At 47.3% G+C, this 25,385-nt stretch overlaps 1 protein-coding gene and 1 pseudogene across 1 annotated transcript in view; both read right to left on the bottom strand.

Annotated features, from left to right (window-relative positions):
* Positions 1–25,385, bottom strand: part of LOC124545518 (LIM/homeobox protein Lhx1) — a 463,560-nt gene that overhangs the window by 251,611 nt on the left and 186,564 nt on the right. The window lies entirely within an intron of this gene.
* On the bottom strand, positions 18,022–18,139 carry LOC124546100 (annotated as a pseudogene).

A 25,385-nucleotide genomic window follows, 5' to 3' on the forward strand; every position in this document is an offset into this window, starting at 1 on the left:
GATGAATAGCTTCAGGCAAAATCTCTTACCAGACCCCACACTCTTGGCATGAGTCACTTTTTTCTGGGCATCCTTATGTGTCCAACGCTCAAAACTGAAAAGAGCGACATGACGCGATCGACGGGCATCCAGAAACACTGCCTAACACATCTATGGAAAGTTTTATCGGATTTTCACTATCGTTTCCATTTCGCGATCGATCGGACCTTACTTTCCGAATAGTGTTTTCTTCTTTCCTCATTGAATGTATTATGGTGGATTGTGATTGATGCAACCACACATTTCATCCACCGACCTCTGTTCATACTAAATCACACCAGAACGAATCGCGCTTGAGAATGCCAGGGGTCGATGGACCGTTGCTCCCTTTCAGGCAACTCAAGATGAGAACGCGTTATTAACATGGGAGAACTAGTCGCCTTTCACCCTCGAATCACGAAATTTGGAGCGCGGGGAGGAATAGGAACGGTTATTTCGCCATCGTCGTTTAAGCTCGGGATTTGCAACTCTCCACGGGGAATGCGGCTGGGCGGTGAGTGGGCAGTTTGCACGTGAGTAATAGAAGCAGGGGGCGCAAAGTGGCGCCCAGGGAGCACGCTAATGCCTCGCGGACAGCGGCGCCGCCGCCATGAGTAATGCTCGTTTTAATACGGCGGGGGTCGCCTGCCCTGGTCACCGCCGCCACCTGACCCGGGGTCGGCAGCCGCCTCGCAGCTTCATTACTCACTGCGTGCTGGAACTGGACAGGGGAGGCGGGGACCACCCTCTGCGCTGGTAACGCCTGCGGGAAGTTACAGCTGATTTGTATAGAAAATGACATATCGACCACGGGAGAAATACACTGCCTGACAAGAAAAGTGAAGCGCCCAGAAGAGGAGGGAGGAACAAAGTTGTTCCTGGATTGCGAGAATACGTCACGTTATTTCAGCCAAATTTACAAAGGATTTGTCAGTACAATCCCAGTGGGACTGTGCACCTTCTGTGGCCTGGTCGCGTGCTCTGATTATGTTGTGAAGCGTGTTGCAGAGCCACTGTATTCTCTCCTGTGGCAAGTTGACCCACAATTGATGTAACTGCTCTTTGATATCCTCTGAACGTTGTAAGGTGCCTCTTACGTGAGGAAGAATGGTTCAAATGACTCTGAGCACTATGGGACTCAACTTCTGAGGTCATCAGTCCCCTAGAACTTAGAACTACTTTAACCTAACTAACCTAAGGACATCACACATCCATGCCCGAGGCATGATTCGAACCTGCGACCGTAGCGGTCTCGCGGTTCAAGACTGTAGCGCCTAGAACCGCACGGCCACTCCGGTCGGCGTGAGGAAGACAGTTTTACCAGATTTAATAAATTATTGTCTCTCGTTGATGTATTCACGATAGGAAGTGCTGTAGTCCGTAGCTGGCCATGAATCGGAGAGCATTTCCCACGCTGGCTGGCTAGGTGACGAAGCGACCGTACGTCGCGCGTAGTGGGGTGGGGCTCGGCGCTGGACCGTAGCAACAAGCATTAGCCTGGGAAATGTACATGACGGTAAGTATCGCCATCTTGGCACCAGAGTCACCATTTTTGCTTATTTATATTTAATAATCAAAATGTGGTGTCACCGCCAGACACCACACTTGCTAGGTGGTAGCTTTTAAATCGGCCGCGGTCCGCTAGTATACGACGGACCCGCGTGTCGCCACTGTCAGTAATTGCAAACCGAGCGCCGCCACACGGCAGACGTACTGGCACTCGCCCCGAGTTGTACAGCCGACGTTGCTAGGAAAGGTTCACTGAGAATTACGCTCTCAAGTGCCGAGACGATAGTTAGCATAGCCTTCAGCTAAGTCAATTGCTACGACCTAGCAAGGCGCCATTTATCCTTTGCTATGTATCTAATGAAGCATGTACAGTAACAAGACCAATGTTCACCAATTGTGGATTAAAGTTAAGTATTCCAGCAGCTACGTACTTTTCTTTATAGCATTCATTACGTATCCTGTTTCAGACCTCACGCCAGCCTGCGTGAGTTTAAGCGCGTGCCTTTCGGTTACCCGTCACTGTGGACTGGTTGTCTTGTCAGTCCACAACACAAAGTCATTTATGACAACACGAATACTAGGAGAAGCCTCTGGATGTTTAAAACTATTTATCATAATTTTTCCTCGTTAAAATTCACACCCGTTCATTAACAAATGCGTATCTTAGTAAGTACGAACTTGATCGGAAATCCACGAATTGTGACGAAACTAGTAAGAGATACGGACTGCGCGCCAAAGTCGGCAGTCGGCTTTAAGAGCTCTCCCTGTCTTGCTCTCGGTTACCAGTAGTTTGAGACATGCGTGTTTCATTATTGATCTAATAGGAATACGAGTGATATTACGGCATTCTGAATGTTGATTTCGAGTAAATAGATACCCCCAAGTTGACCAACAGCAATTTCAGATAATTAGCTTCCACCGACAGAGACATCCATTGCGCCAATGAAGAATCTGCACGGGACGACATTTACGAGAGCTGCACCGAGCACAGGTATGAGGAAATCCGACGACACGACCCACCAAGGCGGATCAAGGAAGGTCCGACTTACACTCGCAAATTCCGGGTGGAAATGCTGACCAGTCATACTGTACGTCACATATACCACCCTCTACGGACTCGCGGCTAAGCTGAGTAGTAACAGTATCAGTTTAGAAGCGAGGGGATCTTGCAACGTCCGAGCTGGTACCACACATGTTCTATCGCGAATAGATTGGTTGTTTGATTTGGTGTAGGGGACCAAACAGCGGGGTCCTCGGTCCCATCGGATTAGAGAAGAAAGTCAGCCGTGTCCTTTCAAGCGAACCATTCCGGTATTTCCCTGAAGGCATTTAGGGAAATCACGTGAAACCTAAATCACGATGGCCTGATGCGGGTTTGAATCGTCATCCTCCCGAATGCGTGTCCAATGTGCTGACCACCGCGCCACCTCGCTCGGTGCGGACAGATCTTGCTGATCACTGTAGAACCTTAGCATCGTGCAGACAGGCCACACACACACGTATCATGTGTGGGTGACCATTCTTCTGGTAAACCTTGCCGACTCGGCAAGACTCACCGGAGGAGAAACACCCCTCTGAAGATGTCCAGCGCAGCTCTAGACGAAACGTTAGGAGCTGAAGAGTTTCATGGACCACGACCTTACATCCCGGAAGGTTTACCAGAAGAAATGTCATCCGGTCGTGAAAGCCTTCATACTATGGATGACCATTGTTTTGTTGAAAAATCGTGCCACAGTACTGTCACATGAAAGGTAACACGCGACGACGCGTGATGTCGCTGACCTACCGTTGTACCAGCAGAGTTCCATCGGTCAGTATCTGCCAAGACCTTCTTATACCGTGACACCAGGAGTGACACCACTGTATCTCTCCAAAACGAAGAAAGAATGGGACATCTTCGCAGGTCGGCGACATCTCCGATGATGGTCATCCGAAGTAGTATTGCAGACCTGGAATTCAGCTCTGAATACATTGCGACGGCATTCATCAGCATTTAACGCTCCCTGGTCAGCGCACTACTCCACACTCAGCCGTTTGTGATTCAACAGCAGCCTATACATGGTACAGGAAATCCCGTGCAGCTGCTACCATTTTCCGCCCAGTGGTGCGAGATAACGCGGAACGTTGAAGGGTGTCCGCTACTTGTTCTCGGACGTGACGTGAGGTGGTTACGATGTGCCTGGAGCACAAACACGGCGATGCCCCCTTGTGGTCCAGCGTGGTCGACAGCGACCTTCACCTATGCTTGCCTCCGCGTACCTATAGTGCTGACTCCATTATATGGCATTGACGAGTTCTTCACAGCGATCACTCAGCATCTGAAGCTGCTCACGCCACTTACATAGCTTACCTGACCCGGTAGAAACACTGAACACGAACGACACTGATGTACTCTGAGGGCCGTTTTGCCTGTCACAGAGAATTGCAACTCTAATCATTTATACACCGCAGATGGTGTGTACGTGTACGAAGTTACGTTGTTATCCGACCATGTCTTGTAAGTGCTTTTTTTTGCTGCTTTTTTGCCAGGCAGAGCAATAACTGAAATTTCGTGGCAGATTAAAACTGTGTGCTGGAACGAGACTCGAACTCGGGACCTTCGCCTTTCACGGGCAAGTGCCCTACCATCTGAGCTACCCAAGCACGACCCACGGCCCGTCGTCACAGCTTTACATCTGCCAGTACCTCTCATTCGGGAGAGCATTAATTATTTAACGCAGCTTGATTGCAAATTGCACCGAAAGGGCCTAGCGGGCTCATCGGTAGGTGCCTGGCGTCCTTACACCACTCTCATGGCTGTTGTCAGTTTCCGCCATTTCTTGGTGAAGTAGCTCCTCAGTTAGCACCACAAAGCTGAGCGCTCGTCGTTCCTGTCGTACTGCCAGGGAAAAAATCAGCAACGGTACAGGGAATCGAACCCACATCCTCTGCATGGCAGTCAGCCGGGCTGACCACTCACCTAGGCAGGCCGACTGCCAGATTGCGGCCTAACTGAATGTTCAGATAAGGTCGCCTCTTTTTCAGGGCCAAATCCACAAAAACAATTAATAAATAATTTAGCACTTGATCTGTTAGTTGTCATATAGACCGAATGGTAAAAGGGACATTTCGAGATCGAGGCAACCTTGGCAACAAGTACCTCTGTGACCATATAATACACGAATCGCGCACTCCTCGAAAGTTTAAGAAAAAGGATGCAGATGCAGGCGACGGCTGCTCAGCCGAGCTGGGGTCACAGTGGAACGGGTGACGGCCGCCAGGTTTCGGCAGGTGCGGTGGTCGCCGCAGCTGCCGCGCCGCGATGGCGTCGCACCTAGACCACCGGCCACAGCTCCTACCTCTGCCCACCCAGCGCCTCCGACGCTCTCCAGCGACACGGCGTGTTGCGGATGAGGCATGCAGATGGTGGATCATCGCTGGTTCTCGTTGTGGCCTACCTCAAATGGGCTACGATCCGGCCGCAGAGCCTAGACGCCTATACCGCGCAAGCCACATTACGGTGCGTGGCCGAGGGTACTTCTGGTACCTCTAGTATTCCCTTCTTAACCTGTTCCATTCTCGAATGGCGCATGGGAACAGCGACTTCAAAAAACGACCGTATGAGCTCCAACTTGGCTGATTTTCTTGTTGCGATCACTTCGCCAGACATATTTGGGAGGAAGTAATGTTTTTCCCGACTCTTGCTGGAACCCACTCTTTCGCAATTACAATAGTATACTTCTACGTGATGCACAACACCTCTCTTGCAGCGTCTGCTACTGTAGTTTGTTGGCATCTCGGCAGTAATCTCTTACGAAACGTATCGGTGACAAACTAGCTGATTTTCGTTGGAACGTCTTTATTTCTTCTTTTAACTGTATTTGCTAAGGGCCGCAGACTGATGAACAAGTGTTTTTGTAAGTGTTTTTTAAGCTGTACCTTTCTTGCATAAACTACATTTTCTTAAACTTCTTCCGGTACTTGTCAGCCTGGTGTATCCTCTTGTTACAGCTAGCTTTATGCGATCAGTTTGGACGTCTCTCTAGACAGTTGCTTTTAGGCATTTTACGGTCCTCTTTGTTTTCACTGATTCATCGTGACAGAATAATCAAACAGTAATGACTCTCTTCGCCTGCTTTCGCGCAATAAAGAAATGGCTCTGAGCACTATGGGACTGAGATCATCAGTCCCCTAGAACTTAGAGGTCATCAGTCACCTAGTCACCTAGAACTTAAACCTAACTAACCTAAGGACATCACACACATCCATGCCCGAGACAGGATTCGAACCTGCGACCGTAGCGGTCTCGCGGTTCCAGACTCTAGCGCCTAGAACCGCTAGGCCACCTTGGCCGGCTTTCGCGCAATGCTTTTTTATTTATTTACATTCAGAATCAGCAACCAGTAGTACACCAATAAGCTATTCTCCGCAGGTCTTCTCGCGTTTAACGGCAGTCTATTGGCGTTGCAGTCTCCGGATGTACGTTAGCCTTATGAGGCTTCTGATGTTACGCACCAGGGCGTACAATCTGACACTTGCGTGTGGAACTCCCGAAATTCGTCTCTCGACTTCGTCCCCTTATGGAAAATGTGCTGTGTCTTATCTGGTATGGAGCTCACACAATTGGTCCGTTACTCGGTAAGCTCGTATTTTGTTCAACGTAAGAACAGAATTCGGAGATACGGTCTTCGATACGTGGGTTTAGCTGAACTGATATCAGTGGAATTTGATAAGCAGCTGTGGATGGCAGCAGCCAGATGAGGCCCTTAGCTCCGAATCAGTATGGAGTACATTGTGAATCACTAGCAGCCATGGTCCATCCCAAACCTTTCCGCGGTTCCCTGTGGATGAGGTCATAAGCAGTGTCGGCACTTCGCTTTGAAAGCCCCTCAGTACACAGTGGTTCCCCTTGCCGGTCATTCTGTGGAATAAGCCTGGCGCCTGCAGTTTTAATCGATGTCAGTCAACAGGAATGATTCTGAGACTGTGCTGCCAGACACCATCGTGAGTTCTGTGATCTATTTCGAACTGACTGTTCTTAGAAAGAAACTCAATTGCAGCTCGCTAGGAATTACGTAAAAAGCGATGGCAGTCATTACGCTCTGAGGCTGCACCTCAGGCATTAAAGATTCTGTGTCCCTTCATATTTTTCCCACACTGTCGCCGCGCGCCGGGCTCCCCACGTCGGAGGTTCGAGTCCTCCCTCGGGCATGGGTGTGTGTGTTGTCCATAGCGTAAGTTAGTTTAAGTTAGATTAAGTAGTGTGTAGGCTTAGGGACCGGTGATCTCAGCAGTTTGATCCCATAAGACCTTACCACAAATTTCCCATTTCCCACGCTGTCAGCGTTGTCGGGATGTAATGCTGGAAACAAGCGTGTCGTAATTTCGAGAATCTGAAAGATTCTATACAGATTTATAACTCAGTGTTTAGCAATTTTAATGTAGTTCCAAGCTCCTCATCAAATTCCAAGAGCCGGTTTCTGCCCCAGTAGACGATTCGCACGGGTCTTCGACAAATGGGAACGAACGGCCCGCCGCCGATGGGACCAACAGCTTCAGTTGTGATTCTTAACAGCCTATTCTAAAGCAGTCGCATTTAAAGTTTTTCCGTGTGTTGAAGCTCAAGAGAGGGGACTGCTTTCCAGTTATCGAAAGAACATTTTCCGAAAAGTGTTTGCGTAAGCAACAGTGACGTGCCACACATGCTGTCACCCTGCCTCAGAATCAAAGATAAGAGGATTTTGTATGCTGTTTGTACGTAAGAGAAGAAGTTTCGCGCGCCGAGTGACGTACCTGTGAGGCACTGTGGGTACGGCTGGCTCTCTAGCGCTTCCGCGCGACACGCGCTCGAAGAGGCAGAAGTGGGGGCTCAGTCCAGCAGCGCCGTGACAAATGACGGGCGACCGGCCGCCCCCGCGGCGCTCTGACGTCATTAATCATGCGGCGGTGACCGCGCAGACTGCAGAGGCGAAGCGGCCATCAACAAGTGGCGGTGCGTCGCGGGACGGCAGCAACGTGTGACAGCGGCCAGCGAGGCCCGCTGTCCAGACAGGCGCCGGGCTACTGCACGGGGTGGGCAGACGCAATCTGGAACTCTCGGAAGGGTGCTGCAAGGTAGGCTGTACTGAGAAATGATCGTTGAAAAAATAATCTGATACGTTGCGCCACTTCCTAGTTAATTAGCATTGAAGTTAGCCAATGAAGCCTCCCGCGCTCAAATTCAAGCGATCCACCAGATCAGTGTCAGCTGTTCTCACAGCATAAGTGACAGCGCATGTGACTGCTCGGGTTCGATCCTTACTACCACCCTACGTCCAATTTTTGTATCGCTGCCTTGTTCGGTTTTAGAAAAAGCAAACAAAGAACCCGTGTAGTGCACCTTCTCTGCCGAGCCGCTTGAATTTGCATGCGAAACGGCCTGAATTACTAAAGCTAATTAATGCGGATAAGGCGCAAAGTATCGATTTTTTCCCTTAATCATCATTTCTTAGCACAGCATATCCTGCAACACACTTACAAGCTCTTCAGACTCCTTCTGACCACCCTGTATAGTCCACTGGTTTAGATTTTAAATGGTTGCTTCGTAGTCACTTCAGGCGAATTCTGGACTCGACGGAGATTATAATTCAGCGATTACGAAATTGTCAGTTATTAACGGATTGAAATCTGCTTGCGTCGGATGGTGTAGATGATGATAGTTTTAGAACTCTATGGAGTCTTGAATATGTGCAATTAGTGTGTGCACTAGTAGCCCACGTGGTGTGTTGGTTCTGACCACTCATTTCATTGTTGAAATAAATAGTTGTTAAGGGATCGTAATAGGGATATTTCCCAAGCCCTTCACTGAAGAATTGCTCGTGGACCGAACTCGGGTTGCAATATTTATCTATCCCATTTATCTTCTTGTATCTTCTTTTTAAAATGAAAGCGGTTTAAAATACCCTGAGACCAATTTCCTTGAGCTTTTAGTATTATTTTTTCCTCTTGGTCCAGTGTTACCGTTCAAATGGTTCAAATGGCTGTGAGCACTATGGGACTTAACATCTATGGTCATCAGTCCCCTAGAACTTAGAACTACTTAAACGTAACTAACCTAAGGACATCAAACAACACCCAGTCATCACGAGACAGAGAAAATCCCTGACCCCGCCGGGAATCGAACCCTGGAAGTGTTATCGTATTGATGACTTCAGTCTGTGATAGAGGGTCTATAGATGCTGCGCGGAAAACGCTTCACTGAATACTTTAATTGAGCAACTTGCCATTTTTGACATAACTTGCGAGGGCAAAACTCTATGACCATTTGTTTAACAGCGTCGTGGTTCAGCTTTGGAACGCAATTCGGCGGCGATTCTGCGTGGCACGGATTCTACAAGTCCTTATTAGGTTTCCAGAGGCTTGCATGCCGACAGTATGTAGCTGTTGAGGTTTCATTAGTGACTGATTATCACTGTTTCACTATTAGTAGATGAAAACACGTTCATATACTAATCTTCTGCTCTCTGGACCGTGGAGACATCAGCTTTCTTCTCCTACGGCAGGTGTTTCTATTGCTCGGATTAATGGCTCAATTAAAGAAGGAAACAGGGGGAAAGCTACAGACAGTAGCAGTGAACTGAACACAAATCAAATATATTGACGAGAAAATACGATAAAGCGGAGGTAGCCTTACCACAAAGAATGTTACTTTGCCATCCCACAGTTCTGAGTTATATGACGGGTTGCCGTCTTGCTGTACGACAAGATAAATTCACGTGGAGGAGATTGCAAAAAAAAATGAGAAAGGACGATAACTCGTAGAGTCCCTTGAGAGGGTGGTAATCGGAAAAACTGAGGTGAATTCTGGGAGATGAGAACCAGAAGGGAAGTTGTTAGTCATGAGATGTCACATAATACTGACAGGTAGACAGGAGCAGCAGGACGAAGACTTGTTAGAGTCGTAATGCTGTTTGTTCGAGGCACAAGTAGCGTAACTGACTAATGATGGTGATCGAAGTTACCACCGGCGTCCTACGCTGTAAGATTTTAACTAAAGTGACTGAATCTACACTCTGTTGCCTCCAAAGTGGTGGAAGGCAACAAATGTACAATCAGATGGTGGGAAATCCCGCAAGGTTACTAACAACGAAGTGAAACCGACCAAGAAGTGCTTCTGTAAACTCGGGCGCAGTACACCAGCGGGCGACCTCCAGTAGAAATAAGTCAGTGTAACTAACTTGACTAGGAACTGTCAATAAAATGGTTCTTGCTGCTTTCCGCTTAGCCCCGTGGTGCTCAGGTTGGGGAATCTGTGGTGGCGCCAGTTCTCCTAACGCGGAGCTGGCGTTCTAACGTGTCGAGGTGGCTACGGCTTTAAAAAATACGTGTGAATTCCTAAGGGAACAAACTGCTGAGGTCATCGGTCCCTAAGCTAACACACTGCTTAAACTAACTTAAGTTAATGATGACACACACACCCATGCCCGAGGAAGGACTCGAACCACCAGTGGGAGGGGCCGCGCAATCCGTTACATCGCGCCTTAAACCGCGCGGTCACTCCACGTGGCGCTGAGGCTTTAATTTGAAAGTAATGGCACCTTACATCTACTGATATTCGTCATCTTGTGAATGTTATGAATTAACGGATTGGTAAACATAAAAATTACTCCGCCGCCATTCGATGGTCCTGCTATAGGTGCCTCGAGTTGTCTAGGGAAAATGGCTCCGAATGCATAAATTAACTGACTGATTTAATCGATTATTAATTAATTGAGTTATAGACCTGGGGGTACCACTATTGAACTCGTGATTGCTTAAGCAGTTCGATTGCGCAATTGGTGGGATGATTTTTAACTGAACTCTCTTTCTTCGTAAGGGACTCAACTGGACAGGTGTTGAGGCTTCTTCTCGTGTCCTCGCACGTCTCAGAAACGTTTCCGGGTGACAAGTGGTCCTAACAAGTGTGCTGCGTCGACCCGACGCTGCCCGCTGTTGGCAGCGACAGCGCGGAAACAAAGTCCAGGTTCTGGAGAGGGTGGGCCTGTTGCGTGAGAAAGCGCCGGCTCGGTGGGGTCCCTTTGTGGGACCAAACACGCCGGAACATCGTAAAGGAGCCGAAAACAATTCCGCCTCCGCGTCGGACGGCAAAGAATACAAAGGGAGACGCGCCCTTCCACTTTTATCTTCGCGGGCCCCGCGGGCATGGCAGCGGATTCGCAAATCCAGTAGTTAAAAAAAAAAAAAAAAAAGAGGGAGAGAGAGAGGAAAAAAAAGAAAAGCCGATGCCCGGGCCGAGTAATTAAAATGGAGGACGCTGTTTGTGCAGAGCGGGCCGGGCCGCGCTTCCTGTGACGTTGAGTTGATGGACCCGCAGGAGGAAAAAGGACCAAGTCGCGGGGACGGATAAAGGCTGGAGCGTCGCCGCTGCCAGATGGTAATGGCCCCGGCGAGCCGAGCCGTAAATTACTGTTATTCCCTATTTATTTAAGTCGGCCGGCTACCGTAATGTTTATTACTTTACTCGAACGTCGCTGCCACTGTGGCGGCCGCCTTAACGACGTTCTGGGAGGTAACACCTGCTCCCGACATTTGGAACGGACCTTGCACCCCCCCCCTCCTGTGACACAAGAACGGCATGGCCGTCCCTCGCCGTTGCTTCGCCAGTGTAGTATTTGAATGAAGGCTCGCTCCAAAACGTACAGTCAAGTAGCGCAAAATCCGTAAGTCCGTGACACTGACACAACTGCTAATGGTTCAAATGGCTCTGAGCACTATGGGACCCAACTGCTGTGGTCATTAGTCCCCTAGAACTTAGAACTACTTAAACCTAACTAACCTAAGGACATCACACACATCCATGCCCGAGGCAGGATTCGAACCTGCGACCGTAGCAGTCGCACGGTTCCGGACCGCGCGTCTAGAACCGCGAGACCACCGCGGCCGGCACAACTGCTAATGGCCGAAAGAGAAATTACACTCATGAAATACACTGAAAAGCCATAGAAACAGGTACACCTCCCGCGAGCACGCTGGAGGGAATTAACACCATGAATCTTGCAGGACTGTCCATAAATCCGGAAGAGTACGAGGGGGTGGAAATGTCTCCTGTACAGCACGTTGCATGACATTCCAGACACGCTCAATAATGTTCGTGTCTGGGGAGTTTGCTGTCCAGCGGAAGTGTTTAAACTCAGACGAGTGTTCCTGCAGTCACTCTGCAGCAATTTTGGTCGTGTGGGGTGTCGCATTGTCCTGCTGGAATTGTCCAAAAGCGTCTTAATGCGCAATGGGTACGAATGGATGCAGGTGATCAGACAGGATGCTTACGTACGTGTCACCTGACGTATCTAGGCGTATTAGGGTCTCATATCACTCTTATTGCACACATCCCATTCCATTACAGAGATTCTAACAGCTTGAACAGCCCCTGGTGACATGCAGGGTCCATGGATTCCTGAGGTTCTCTCCATACCTGTACACGTCCATCCACTCGTTACAATTTGAAACGAGACTCGTCCGACCAGGCAAAATATTTCCAGTCGTCAACAGTCCAATGTCGGTGCGAGGCTTAAAGTTTTGTGCCGCGCAGTCATCAAGGGTATAGCATGGCTGTGACTATTAGAATGAAACGAAATGAAGTAATAAACCCAAGGAACGTAGATGGGCGTGTGTGCAACACAGCGACCCGGGATCAATTCCCTACACTGCCAGGATTTCTTCTTCGGTGTGAGGACACTGAACCTCATGACGCCAATTAGACGAATTAGTGAATTAAATGATTAAATGAATAGCAGCGACGCCAGGGACTGGGAAACCGACAGGGGGTGGGAGATTGGTGCGCCGAGTCCACCTCCCTACATCACGACGCCACGGACAGAGCGTGGCACTGTGTGGGCCTAATCGTGCGGTTTTGTTTTTATACGCTTACAAAAATGCGAGCTCGAACTCTATCGACCTCGTCGTCGACCGAACGTTTCACCGCTGTCGCAGCTGTCTGCGTTGTTTGTTTTGTTTCGTCCTCGAAATGGAGACCGGGGGAGGCGGAAGAGATGTCGTTGATAGCTGGGGTCGTAGCGCGGCCGCTAGAGGCGCCACGGGAGTGCTCCGCAGCAGGTACCCTGCGCGCTCCCGCGTGGGGCGCCTTCGGAGTAGGGCCGGCTATTAGGAGTTGGGCCGAGTGCTAATTTTTGCGACAGTTTGCGGCAAGTTTGAGCTGCGAGGGCGACCCTCCCGAGGCGTGCTCGCCAACTACGGCCATCCCGGCCGGCGGCGCGGCCGGAAGACCGGCCTGGGAGCCGGCGGCCATCTGCATAATTCTCAGATCAATATTAGCCGGCGCGGCACTCATGAAATATGTATCGGGCCGGCCGGCGCCCGCTCGGACGCCCACGCGGCCCGCCGGTCGCGAGTTACGACGTCCAGCTACTTGCGACAGTCCGCTTTCTAGCGCACGGCTAGCAGTTACGCACACCTCGCTGCGCCCACTGGGGACGAAATATTAGCAACCCCCTTTAAAAGAGCACGCCGGTCACCTTGCAGCGCAGAACTGGTACCAGGCGCTCGCGTAACCCTGCACGACTGACGTAAACGGTGGCACCGAAGCAGTGTGTACGTCACAGCCGGTAGTACGGACTCAGCACAATAACGAGGGTCCACCTGAAGACGCGGCAGAACGGCAGAAAAGAGCTATCGTGTTTGGACGTGTTCCTGACCACGCCGTGTATGAGGAAAGGCCAGCTTTATGGAATGTACAGTTAGTGGACTACAGGAACTGAGATCTGGAACAAAGTTTGTTTTCAACACCTCCACAGAAGAAATTTACCAGAATATCCGCCATTCAAGAAATCAGGTTAACTAGTTCATAACATAGGTTAATTAACATATACAAACAAGTCAAGCTATGTTTGCAAGTAACAGTTTTCCAACTCGGAAAACTGTCATTTAATTTCACGTAATATAGCTGAATCTATGATTTTTGACGCGGTATTCATTGATTGTAGTATTACACTGCGTGTTAAAGACCGAACTTTCAGGAATTTACGGGCGATAACTTAAGTTAGTACAAGTCAGACGTTCAAATAGCGTAAATGTATGTCTGGAGATGCTTCGTTTATCAGATATATCCCCTGTCTCGCCATTTAACGTATAATGGTATGAAGATGAAATTGGTGTAATCTTACTTCATCGTAATTGTTACTTCACCACATATTAAAGAGGATAGATGTAGCTGATGGCAGAAGTATTAGTGTCACAAGCATTGAGTGCTTAACAGTAGCCGGCCGGTGTGGCCAAGGGGTTCTAGGCGCTTCAGTCTGGAACTACGTGACCGCTACGGTCACAGGTTCGAATCCTGCCTCGGGCATGGATGTGTGTGATGTTCTTAGGTTAGTTAGGTTTAAGTAGTTCTAAGTTGGAGGGGACTGATGACCTCAGATGTTAGGTCCCATAGTGCTCAGAGCTTGACAGTAGTGGATTTGCGCATGATAGTATCTAGATTGGCAGTTTTGTGTCCAGTTATAAAGAGCATCGTCTCCATCTCCATCGTTGTCATTCTGGCAATACTTCGATACTGTTGTGGATTTTCCATCGCAAGCTCTACAATGAGATTCTTGCACGCTTCAAAATACATACATACATGACATGTCGTGTGGCTAGGGCCTCCCGTCGGGTAGATCGTTCGCCTCGTGCAAGTCTATCGAGTTGACGCCACTTCGGTGACTTGCGTGTGAGTGGGGATGAAATGATGATGGCGATGACCAATTGCCGCGTCTCACTCGGCGACCACAGTCACCAGGTCTGACTTGCTCAACCTTTGTGATCTACTTTGGAGAGAAGGGTGCGTCATTACTACCCATCTCTACCACTGTTACTTGAACTTTTCACTATATTGCAGGGATAATGCTATAAGATTCCTGAAAACTATACAGGACCTGTATTTATCCATTCCGAGAAGAGTGGAGGATGTTCCGAATGCCAACGGTTTTCCTGTACCGTATTACGCATCGTAACGTGTTGTTTTTCTGGTATGTCCTTACTTTGTGCTCCCCGCCCCCGTGTACCTGGAGCAAAGCACTGCATACAACTAAATCTTGGACTGTTGGAGAACAGGAAGCATCTGATATGTGGTACTATAGAAGGTGGGCTGGTAAGAAATGTGATTCTTCGCAGAATCGCTGAGGAGAGGAACGTGTGGGAAACAATGACAAAATAAGGAGCACGACAAGAGAACGTATGCTAAAACAGGAAGGATAACTCGTATGGTACTTGATGGGGTTCTACAGCTTGAACGGAGAAGAAATCCAAGAAATAGCAGAGGACGTTAAGGTGCAAATGCTGGCCTCAGATGAAGAGGTTAGCGCAGGAGAGGAATTCGTGGCGGGCCGCATGAAAGCAGTCAAAGGAGTGATGGAAAAAAAAGTGTAAATATTTTCTTTTTTTACGTAGGGGAGGTCTTGTACGCTGACCCGTTCCCCACCTCTTGGCCCACGAAGAACCCGATCTACTGCTTGTTCAGGAGGCGACGTTCCCCGCAGACTGGTGGCGACACGTTGAGAATTCGGCGGGCCCGCCCGGTGAGCCTTCCAGACTCGGCCGTTGACAGCGGGCCGCACATCCGGCAAGGAGCGCCCGCCGTGACGTCAGTGCACGGCGCGCCGCGCTGGCCCCTAGCAGCGCACACTATTCCAGCCACAGACTCTTCCCAACCTACCACACGTCCGCGTGGGACGGAGTGGTGAGGTCGGAGGGGGGGGCGGGGGGGGGGGGGGGGAGAAGGAATTTGCGTGTTGTGCTACGGTCGGAAATACCACAGCCGCTTCCGTGAGGTCAAACGAAAAACTACCGCTCCAACATCGGCAGCTGACACTCTTAACAGGGTGATTCAAAAAGAATAGCACAACTTTAAAAATGTGTATTTAATGAAAGAAACATAATATAACCTTCTGTTATACATCATAAAAATTTTATTTTTTTTCCCTCAAAACAAGTTCAGAGATGTTCAATATGGCCCCCTCCAGACACACGAGCAATATCAACCCGATACTCCAACTCGTTCCACACTCTCTGTAGCATATCAGGCGTAACAGTTTGGATAGCTGCTGTTATTTCTCGTTTCAAATCATCAATGGTGGCTGGGAGAGGTGGCCGAAACACCATATCCTTAACATACCCCCATAAGAAAAAATCGCAGGGGGTAAGATCAGGGCTTCTTGGAGGCCAGTGATGAAGTGCTCTGTCACGGGCTGCCTGGCCGCCGATCCATCGCCTCGGGTATTTGACGTTCAGGTAGTTACGGACATATAAGTGCCAATGTGGTGGCGCTCCATCCTGCTGAAATATGAATTGTTGTGCTTCTTGTTTGAGCTGAGGGAACAGCCAATTCTCTAACATCTCCAGATACTGTAGTCCAGTTACAGTAGCACCTTCGAAGAAAAAGGGACCAAAAACTTTATTGGCTGAAATGGCGAACAAATGTACAACTAAATGAAACTTTATAGCTCCCTTAATTCGCCGACAGATAGTGCTTAGCTCTGCTTTTTGTCGTTGCAGAGTTTTAAATTCCTAAAGTTGTGGTATTCTTTTTGAATCACCCTGTATTATCCTGAAAGTAGCTGATGCTGTAAGCTACTGCCGATGTCGTAAGCTCACTCCACCACCCCTTTCACCACCTATCTGATGATGACCAGCGATGTGGTGAAGTTGCTACCGCAATCGACCCGCATTCGGGTGATGGCGGTTCGACCGTCCAGATTTTGCTATTCTGTTGTTCTCCCTAAACTGCAAGAGGAAAACGAAAGGCGGGTTTTTTCGTAAGGGCACGGCCGAGTTCTTTCCCTATCCTTGGCCAATTCGAGTCCCTAGTGACCTCGTCGTCTACGGCACGTTAAACCCTAATCTCCCTTCCTTCATGATATCTGATGTACTCAGAGTTAACACACTGAAATAGTATTTAAAAGAGCGCGATTCCAATTCTGGTACGGGAATTTCCTGTATTCTCTATGTACAGGACGCCGAGTGGGGTGTGGGCCGGATGGAAGCCATAAATACACAGTCCAATCAGATTAGTGTGACCACCGTCTGTGTTCGGCGTCAACGTGCAATAACCATTCACAGACGGTAGCCAGCAGCACCAGCAGTGGTGAGTATACAGGGTATTTCCGTAAGAACGTGCATAAATGTAACAGGACATAGAGAATGCTCCACTGAACAATCTGGGGTCGGAGAAGCCAGCTTAAGGAGATGTGGAATTAAATTTGTCTAGCGCTTTGTCTAACACTACTGTTTTCCAGCTTATTTACAACTAACATACGCACAAGTTTACGCGTACTGTGCTGTTTATTTACATGTACTTTCTTTACTTCCTGCAAAGAAACAAGATGTCTGATTACTAGGAAGTCATGATGCAGGTTTTGTTTACTTGTCCATGAGGTGGCTCTGTTGTATCGTATTTACATTGTCCCGTGACAGAAACTGCTAAGAATCAACGGCACACCCATTCATTACTCAGTGCTATTCGGAGACGTACATTGCAGCACGGTGGAGCAGTACCGGCCCAGTTTGGCAGAATTTACCGACATGCGCCTTGTGTATGGGATAATACGCTGCAATGCTCTCACTGTTCAGGGAACAATTTCCTAAGAGGCATCATCCGTCACGACGAGTGTCTATTTTTCTCGATCGATGAATGCGGGAGACTGGCTTATTGGGAAGAAGAAATGAGGGATCTGGTAACATGAGGACCACTCGCACACCCGATTTTGAAGAGGAGGTGCTGGAACGTATTGCAGCGGACCTCACTACAAGTATTCGTGGTAGAGTATTCCACGAACAATGATTACGCCCGTATCACCCACAATGAGTCCAAGCAATGCATGTGACTTGACGTTCCACCAAGGGTTGCATTATGTCAGTGGTTGCTCCAACAACGGATTGATCGACCAGGTTTCCTCAGATCGTGCTATTTACTAACGAGGACTCATTTGATCGTGACAGTATTTCGAACAGTACGAATAGCCATGAGTGGGAAGAGGAAACTCCTCACGTAGTAGTAGATCAAGCCATCAAGTGCGATTTGCTGCGAATGTCTGGGCTGCCATTGTAGGCGATAGTCTCATTGGGCCATAGCACTCCGTCTTCAGGCCACAAGTGGCCCATCGGGATCATCCAACCGCAGTGTCATCCTCAGCTGAGGATGCGGATAGGAGGGGCGTGTGGTTAGCACACCGCTCTCCCGGTCGTTGTGATGGCTCAAATGGTTCAAATGGCTCTGAGCACTATGGGACTTAACTTGTGAGGTCATCAGTCCCTTATAACTTAGGACTACTTAAACCTGACTAACCTAAGGACATCACACACATCCATGCCCGAGGCAGGATTCGAACCTGCGACCGTAGCGGTCCCGCGGTTTCAGAATGTGGCGCCTAGAACCGCACGGCCACCCCGGCCGGCCGTTATGATGGTTTTCTTTCACCGAAGCCGCTATTATGCAGTCGAATAGCTCCTCAATTGGCATCACGAGGCTGAGTGCACCCCGAAAAATGGCAACAGCGCATGGCGGCCCGGATGGTCACCCATCCAAGTGCCGGCCACGACCGACAGCGCTTAACTTCGGTGATCTGACAGGAACCGGTGTATCCACTGCGGCAAGGCCGTTGCCGTTCATTGGGCCATATCTTCTACCTAAATGGCCACCTGTGCTTGAGTTCCGTGCAAAGAGTTCGACCTGAGTTGTTGGAGAACGTACCCTTGGCTGTTCACGAGAGGATGTGGATACAACGTGACTGTGCACCGCTTCACTTCAATGTGGATTTCCGCAACCATCTCAGTGCTGTATTTCATGGTCACTGGATTGGAAGGAGAGGTCCTATTCCGTGGCGTGCGAGGTCACCTGACTTGAGTTTCATTGATTATTTCCTATATCTAAAGTCACTTGTGTACGAGATCCCAGTGGATATGGAGATGGAATTATTTGCCAGAATTGCAGCTGCCTGTGATGTGGCTCGAAAACACACCATGGATATTTGTCAGGGCGCATCGGGATCTTGCTTGCATTGAGGTTGATGGCCAACAGTTTCAGCACATTTTGTAAGATAAAGTGCAAATGGTGCGTTCATTGTGTCAGTAATGGTATTTGCAATTAATTGTAAGTAATGTAAATAAGAAAGTGCACAGTAATGTGATTTTATTCCAATTATCTCTTAAGCTGGCTTCTCCGATCCCTGGTTCCCTACCTCTAATTGTTCAGTGGAACATCCTCTATGTTCTGTTAAATTTTTGCACGCTCTTACGGAAACACTCTGTATAAAGCTTGTGGAAGGACGCAGAAAACAGTGCAGACGTTGTCGTAAGGTGGAAACGGAGCGATTTACCTAACATCAAAAAGGAAATGATCGTTGGCTTTCGGGCGAAGCGTAGAAACAATTCAGAAACGGCGAAGTTTGTAAACTGTTGCATACCACCGAGGTTAAGGGCAAAAGGGCGCTAGCCGAAACCGCCGTCAACTGTGATGCACCACGGGTCATAGATGACAGGGTGAACGACGGCTGCGGAGATGTGTACGGGGTAATAGATGTGATACTGTTGAGCAAGTGACCGCACAGTATAAGCGAAGGACTACCAATAATGTCTCCTCAAGAGCCGTTCAGTGAACATTGCTACGTACAAGCCTACGTAGCAGACGCCTGGTTCATGTACCTATACAGACTACTGTTCATGGGCGGCGAAGGCTGGAATTTGCACGCAATACTGCAAATGAATGTCCACTGAGTGGCGACAGGTGGCCTTTTCAGGTGAATCATGTTTTATGCTTCATCGGACGGAAAGCAAGCAAACACATTGCAACAGAAGTTGGAATGGTCCAGACCAGAGGAGAAGAGCTGTGTAGTGAATGCTTTCGTGGCATATCATGGATGATCTCGTCATTTTGGAGGGCACAGTGGATCAACAGAAGCATGCATCTATTCTTGAGAACGATTTCCATTCCTACATGCAATTTGTTTCTCCGCGGCGCAACGGCATCTACTAGCAGGGCGAAGCAACATGTCACACGGCTAACGCTGTACGCGCATGGCTGGACGAGCACCAGGTACTCCCTTGCAACTAAACTGACCGAATTAAAAGCCAATCGTCCGTCTGTGGGGTCACCGCGATCGCTCTGTACTCACCATGGATCCTGAACCGAAAAACCTAGCGCAGCTATCCACGCGAATGGAGTCGGCATGGCTTTACATCCCTGTCTGTAGATTCCAGAAACTCACTGACTCTCTTTCAACACGCCTCGCAGCAATCCACGCAGCAAAAGACAGTTGTTTAGGCTTTCGGCAGGTGGCTACATTAATGTGACTGGACAGTGTGTAAATGAAAAGAATGCGTTTTACCATGGAAACCTCCATGAAAGACGGTGCTATACTGTCTGACTCATTTGCGACAGGATGGGTGACAAAAGGTAAAAGATGCTGGAAAGGAAATGTGATAACAGAAAACGAATGCAGGAGAATAGAGAGACAGAGGCGCGGACAAGTTACGAGAGAGGCTGAAAATTACGGGGGAGACAGAGGGAGACACTAAAGTTGTCTGCCTTGAGGCGAAGTCACAATACAAAAGAGGTGACCCTTTTACCATGAAGCAAAATGAAATCACAGGAGAGAGAGAGATTAGCGAGCGCTTCTCTGCTGCTAGCCATGTGGCGTCCATCCCTGATCTCCTTATCGGTTACTTCAGGAATTCGTTGCGTCTTGTTGATGGTTTTGTACTGCCCTTGGACTTTGATGAGTTCGGCACTCACCTAGCGACACGTGTACTTGGCTCAAACGAATGGCTGTGGAGAGCAAAATGTTAACGAGAAACGAAATTACTGGTTTGTAGGGGTCTACGTTGGGAGTGACAGGCTGGGGTTGTACATCGAAATCACTTATCACTTCAGGCGAATGCCGAAATTCCTTCCTCGTCCAGTGCGATTTTGTTCTGGGTTATTAGTGACCTCGATATTAAGGAATCGATCGCATATTCGGCACAATTTCAGGAAACGGTAGAAAGCATAAGTGAGAGTGCCTGGAGTGAGATTTAGTACCCAGCTTCTTCACAATACGAGTCCACAGGGCTGACTGTTCGGCCACCTCGGTCTGTTGTCACAATACAGATCCACATCTCTCAGATGACCTTTGTACGAAGATGGCATATTACGACAACACTAATCGGTATGGAAAATATCTCCTCTGAATCTCATCCACCAAGGTAGAGAGGAGCTCTTGAGGCTAATGCATCGCCTCGGTAATGAACGGACATGGCCGAAGCAACATATTAAAATTCCCTTATAGACGAGAACGTGTTTCGAAAGAAACATTTGCAATAGGGACTACTAACATTCATGAAGATACAGCTCAAGAAAATCAAGAACATAAACTGCTTGGATACAGTACACATTTTTGTTCAATTCATGCCTCAAAATAAAGCATACACTGAAGCACCGGTGATCGTGGCACGAAGTACTCTCGTCTGGCCTCGTGATCGACCAGGTAGATGTTTCATTTAGGACACAAATATTGCGCCACGCTATCCTTAGGTACGGCTCATGAAACATTATCGTACGCTTGAGTCATTCATAATTCGCAGAATATCTACCTACGACAGGCCCTACAGGACATGAACTGCATTCGTCTGGGTTGGTGCTATGCGGGCAGCATAAGCGTCGCCTCGCAGGGGCTAGTGGCCGCACAAGGTATTAAAGCATACGCCAGCTAGGATGCTGCAAGACGACATTAGATGGAGAGAAGGCGACTGACGTCTGCGACCACTGAACGATACTGTTGTCAAGTTGGTGCACGTGATTGCGGAAATGTAGGTTTTAATATGTTACAGTTAATCGTGAAATCCACTGTCACAATGGAAATGCTTCCCTATGCCTATGGCAGTGGCCGTGTGACAGGGTATTTTGAAAGCGCGTAGAATAGTAGAAACAACCTTCTACAGTTTAGAATTATTCTGGTGAACGGACAAAAGGGGAAGTGCATGGTTTATACTGATAGAATCTGTATAACCAACAGCAAGTGAATGAGACTGTGTCCACAGCTGTGATGGTTTAAACGATTTAATGCCGCCTGCAGCTGCCATTTTTCTTCTTCTTTCGTTGCACGATCATACCATATTGGTCCCAGATCGTTATCAAGTTTTCTATCGCACCGCAAATTCACTGTATTAATGAACAGTTAAAAGTTTAACATAAGAACAAGTCACATCTTAAGATGTGCTAGGATTGATACAAACATACTTTACAAAAAAAATCATGGGTGGCATATTATGCCAGATAACCATCTGTACCTAATTATATTTATATAGCATTCACTGTTATTGTTCTTATGTGCGCATGTGTCGTAGTTGTTATAAAACTGGTATCATTAGCACAGTTAGTTAGGGTGCACGTCACAGTTTCTAAAATTACATGTATTTCACGTACCACCGCAGTCAACATACAGTTTACGGAGCCAAAGTGCTTAATACGAGACTGGGGCTACGAAAAGGCTGTCGTAAATATCTTATGCTACTGCAAACCCAGACACACAAAGACGATGTACTCGAGGTACATAGATAATGTAAACGGGTGTTTTCTTTCGTGTGGAATTAAGAGTTATAAGATAGGTTACATTTTTTAAAAAGTCAAGGTCTATAATTTACGAGTCGAGTAACTAAAATTCAACAAATTGTACTCTCCTAGCAATATATTTTATTAAAAGAAGGTAGTGCTAGTAGTTGGGTAGCAGGTAAGAGGCTTACAGTGGTTTTGTAGTGGAATAAAGTAATCATTAGGATAGTTGTAGTGTTCGAATAGAATGTTTGTAACTGACACGTAGAATCGATTATTGTACGCAACTCCAAATATACACAAAAACGCGAGTTGTATGGCGTGTGTTAGCTTTCTAGATATACTATAATTGTGAAGACCGAATAAATAAAAAAAGTCCCATCTTGTGAGCAGTAATAATTTTCTATTTTTGTAATTGTGACGTCAGGCGTTAACATGAAGGTACTGGACATTAAAATACTGAATACGATCGCGTTGGACTTTAAGCACAGCGAACACCATCGCATCTAACGCTAATTTAACACTGTGTAAGCGCGTGGCGTAACCAGTGATAGCAAAATATGCAGAGTGTGGTGGCGTATTGGCTAAAGAACGCATTCTTGGCGGGCGTGGTACAGATTTCCGACCAACTATTGACATTTACGTTTTTCGTCGTTTCACTAAATATCGGGACTAATGCTGTTAAAATGACAAGCTCGAGTTCCTTCACCAACCTTGACGTATCTGAGGTATGTACGCCTCTAATGATTACATCGCCAACGAAATTCTGAAGCCTGATCTGCCTCCATTTCTTCCTGCTCTTTTGCCGTCATCATTTGGTTTTTGATTAGCAGCAGAAATGTTTACAGAAATATTTACGTGAATTAAATTCCTTCTGTTTATGCGAGCCACAAATTCTTTTTGTATTGCTTTACTCATCCAAAGATGTTTCGACGCATTTATCGCGTCATCAGTGGCATCTTATTGAGGTCTCAAAATTTAACAAGTTTTCAATTTTTTTTTCATTCGGAAATTTTTTGTAAGACATTGTTTTGGGTCCTCTATATCTATATAAAAATAGGACACACTGATGTCGGCACAAATAGGTGAAACATGTTTGTGTATGAAAAGTAACATAAGAAGATTTTGTAGGTGGCCGGAACCTGATTTCCATAATATCTACTTCTAAATTATTGCAATAACGTTCTGCTGAAAACAAAAACTTTCAAAACCTTCACACGACGGATATCCATGGTTGAAGTCGATATAGATAAACAATAAGTGTCGAGTGAGTGAATAATAAAATGCGGCGTGTAGTCGATGAGGTGACACTTAACGAACTAGCTGTCGTGATGGAGCCACTAGTGGGTTGTCACTGGCTACCTGCACCATACTAATGACCAATGATATTGTACACCGGCCATAATATAATTGGTCTTGTGCATTACTTATAAGATGGAAAGATTGGCCTATTTGCGCCTGGGAAATCCAATAGGAAGCGACGGCCCACGAGGGAACATGTTCCAGACGAAACTTGAATGATACACAAGTCGAATCCCTTAGGTACTTCAAGAAACAAGTTGAGGGTTAGCAGATATAAATTCAATTCTCCAATTGACTGAGACAGTGATGGGCAACTAGGCGTACAATTCAGCATTTAATGCGTTTTTTGTGAGTCTTTCTTCTAACAAAAATCTGTTTCTTTAGTATATACGAGTTATTGTACCACATCCGTATGTCTTCAAGATTTACATATCTTTACGTTAGTGAACCTGGTAAAGAAGGAAGCAGTGAGACTCATATGATCCGGCTTGATAGATGAGTCCATTCTTTGCACCATATTTCGACGAATTACTTAACTATCTTCACCAGCAGTACACAACAGAGATCATGGTCGAGATCACCGAGGGAATTTGAGTACAGGCAGCAGCACAATGCTAACAATACCGCAGGGTCTGGTTGCAGTTTTTACAGCGAAATCGGCTGAAACCATCACTCACATACCCTGACAAAGGCGACAGGAGCAGGCGACGAAATATTGTACAGAAAAATATCTTCCAGTGTCACAGTTTTTTGCAGCAGAAGACTAATTTTAAATTGAGACTCCTGTCCAACATGACAGAAAAAAACGTATTACAACGCGCTAGTTTGTAAGTATACCGTGACGTGGACCCATCATTATTTATGTAAGTGGCAAAAAAAATCAGGCACGAAATAAACGCCACGGTGAAATTACAGAGCAACTACCAGAATTGATTGGAACTGCCGTCAATAGAGAAACACTGGTCTCTGAGATACATATATCAACGAATGCAGGTCCTTATTTGCTATTTATGAACGCAACCCCATGCCACGTAGCTGTCTGAACGGCTCGTGTCATTTCTGGTTCTGTAGTAAAACTTAGCGGTATAGTGTTTTTGCATCCAGCACTGCTACACGTCTGTTTTACGCCTCTTCTGCTATTTCTGTAGTAATTTAGTGACGAGTCCTAGAGAGGCACCATGCCTCCCCCTGTAAGTAGTGGTCTCTGCCTCTCAAACTGCAGTTACCTGCAGTCATAAGCTCATTACGGCTGCCATCAAAACTGTGTTAGCGCTGGCAGGCCCATCGAGGGGAGTCAAGTAGAGAGAGGTTATATCTGACTGTTTTCCCTGATCCCTCCGCATGCTCTTTTTATGGTCCACACTAGCATTCTTAAATTCGTCGACGTAAACCAGCTGTTGCAGCTCTGTGCAAGCCATTTCCTACAACCCTGTAGAAGGGCCTTCAGGCAACACATTATTTTACGAAAGACCACATTGGAGAGCAGAAAATCATGAACACTCGTTAATCCTAGATTACTATCAGTTAGTACACTGGCGACAGCTTAACATTTGTTAGTATTTCTCACACATTTTGCCGTAATTGTAGCCTGTAGGACGTCGTTTACTTCTAGCCATTCACCTTCATTAGTTCTCTTAAGAATGGCACTACACAGCATACAGAAGTTCCCATTCAGATTCTCTCCCATTCACTGATAATTGCAGAATGTAGTGAGCTACGTGCTGGGGATGCTGTTTGAAGAATAAAGCAAGTTGGGTTTATAAATAAATAAATTAATTAATTTCTGTCCCATACGGTATCAAAATGAAGTATCCGCCACATACTGTTTACACTGCTGTTTGAATTAACTGCCTAATTTCATATATTAGTGCAATCAACTCATGAAAGTTGCTTCATTGGGATGTCATATATAACACAAATCAGCAAAATTCTCGCATGCCTATTTCAGACATGTTGACTTCACAATGAAGGGTCTTGGTCAAAAACTAAAGCCGTGATGATGAAGCTGTACTTCGAAACGTAA

This window comes from Schistocerca americana, chromosome 8, assembly GCF_021461395.2.
Source record: "Schistocerca americana isolate TAMUIC-IGC-003095 chromosome 8, iqSchAmer2.1, whole genome shotgun sequence".
NCBI lineage: Eukaryota > Metazoa > Arthropoda > Insecta > Orthoptera > Acrididae > Schistocerca > Schistocerca americana.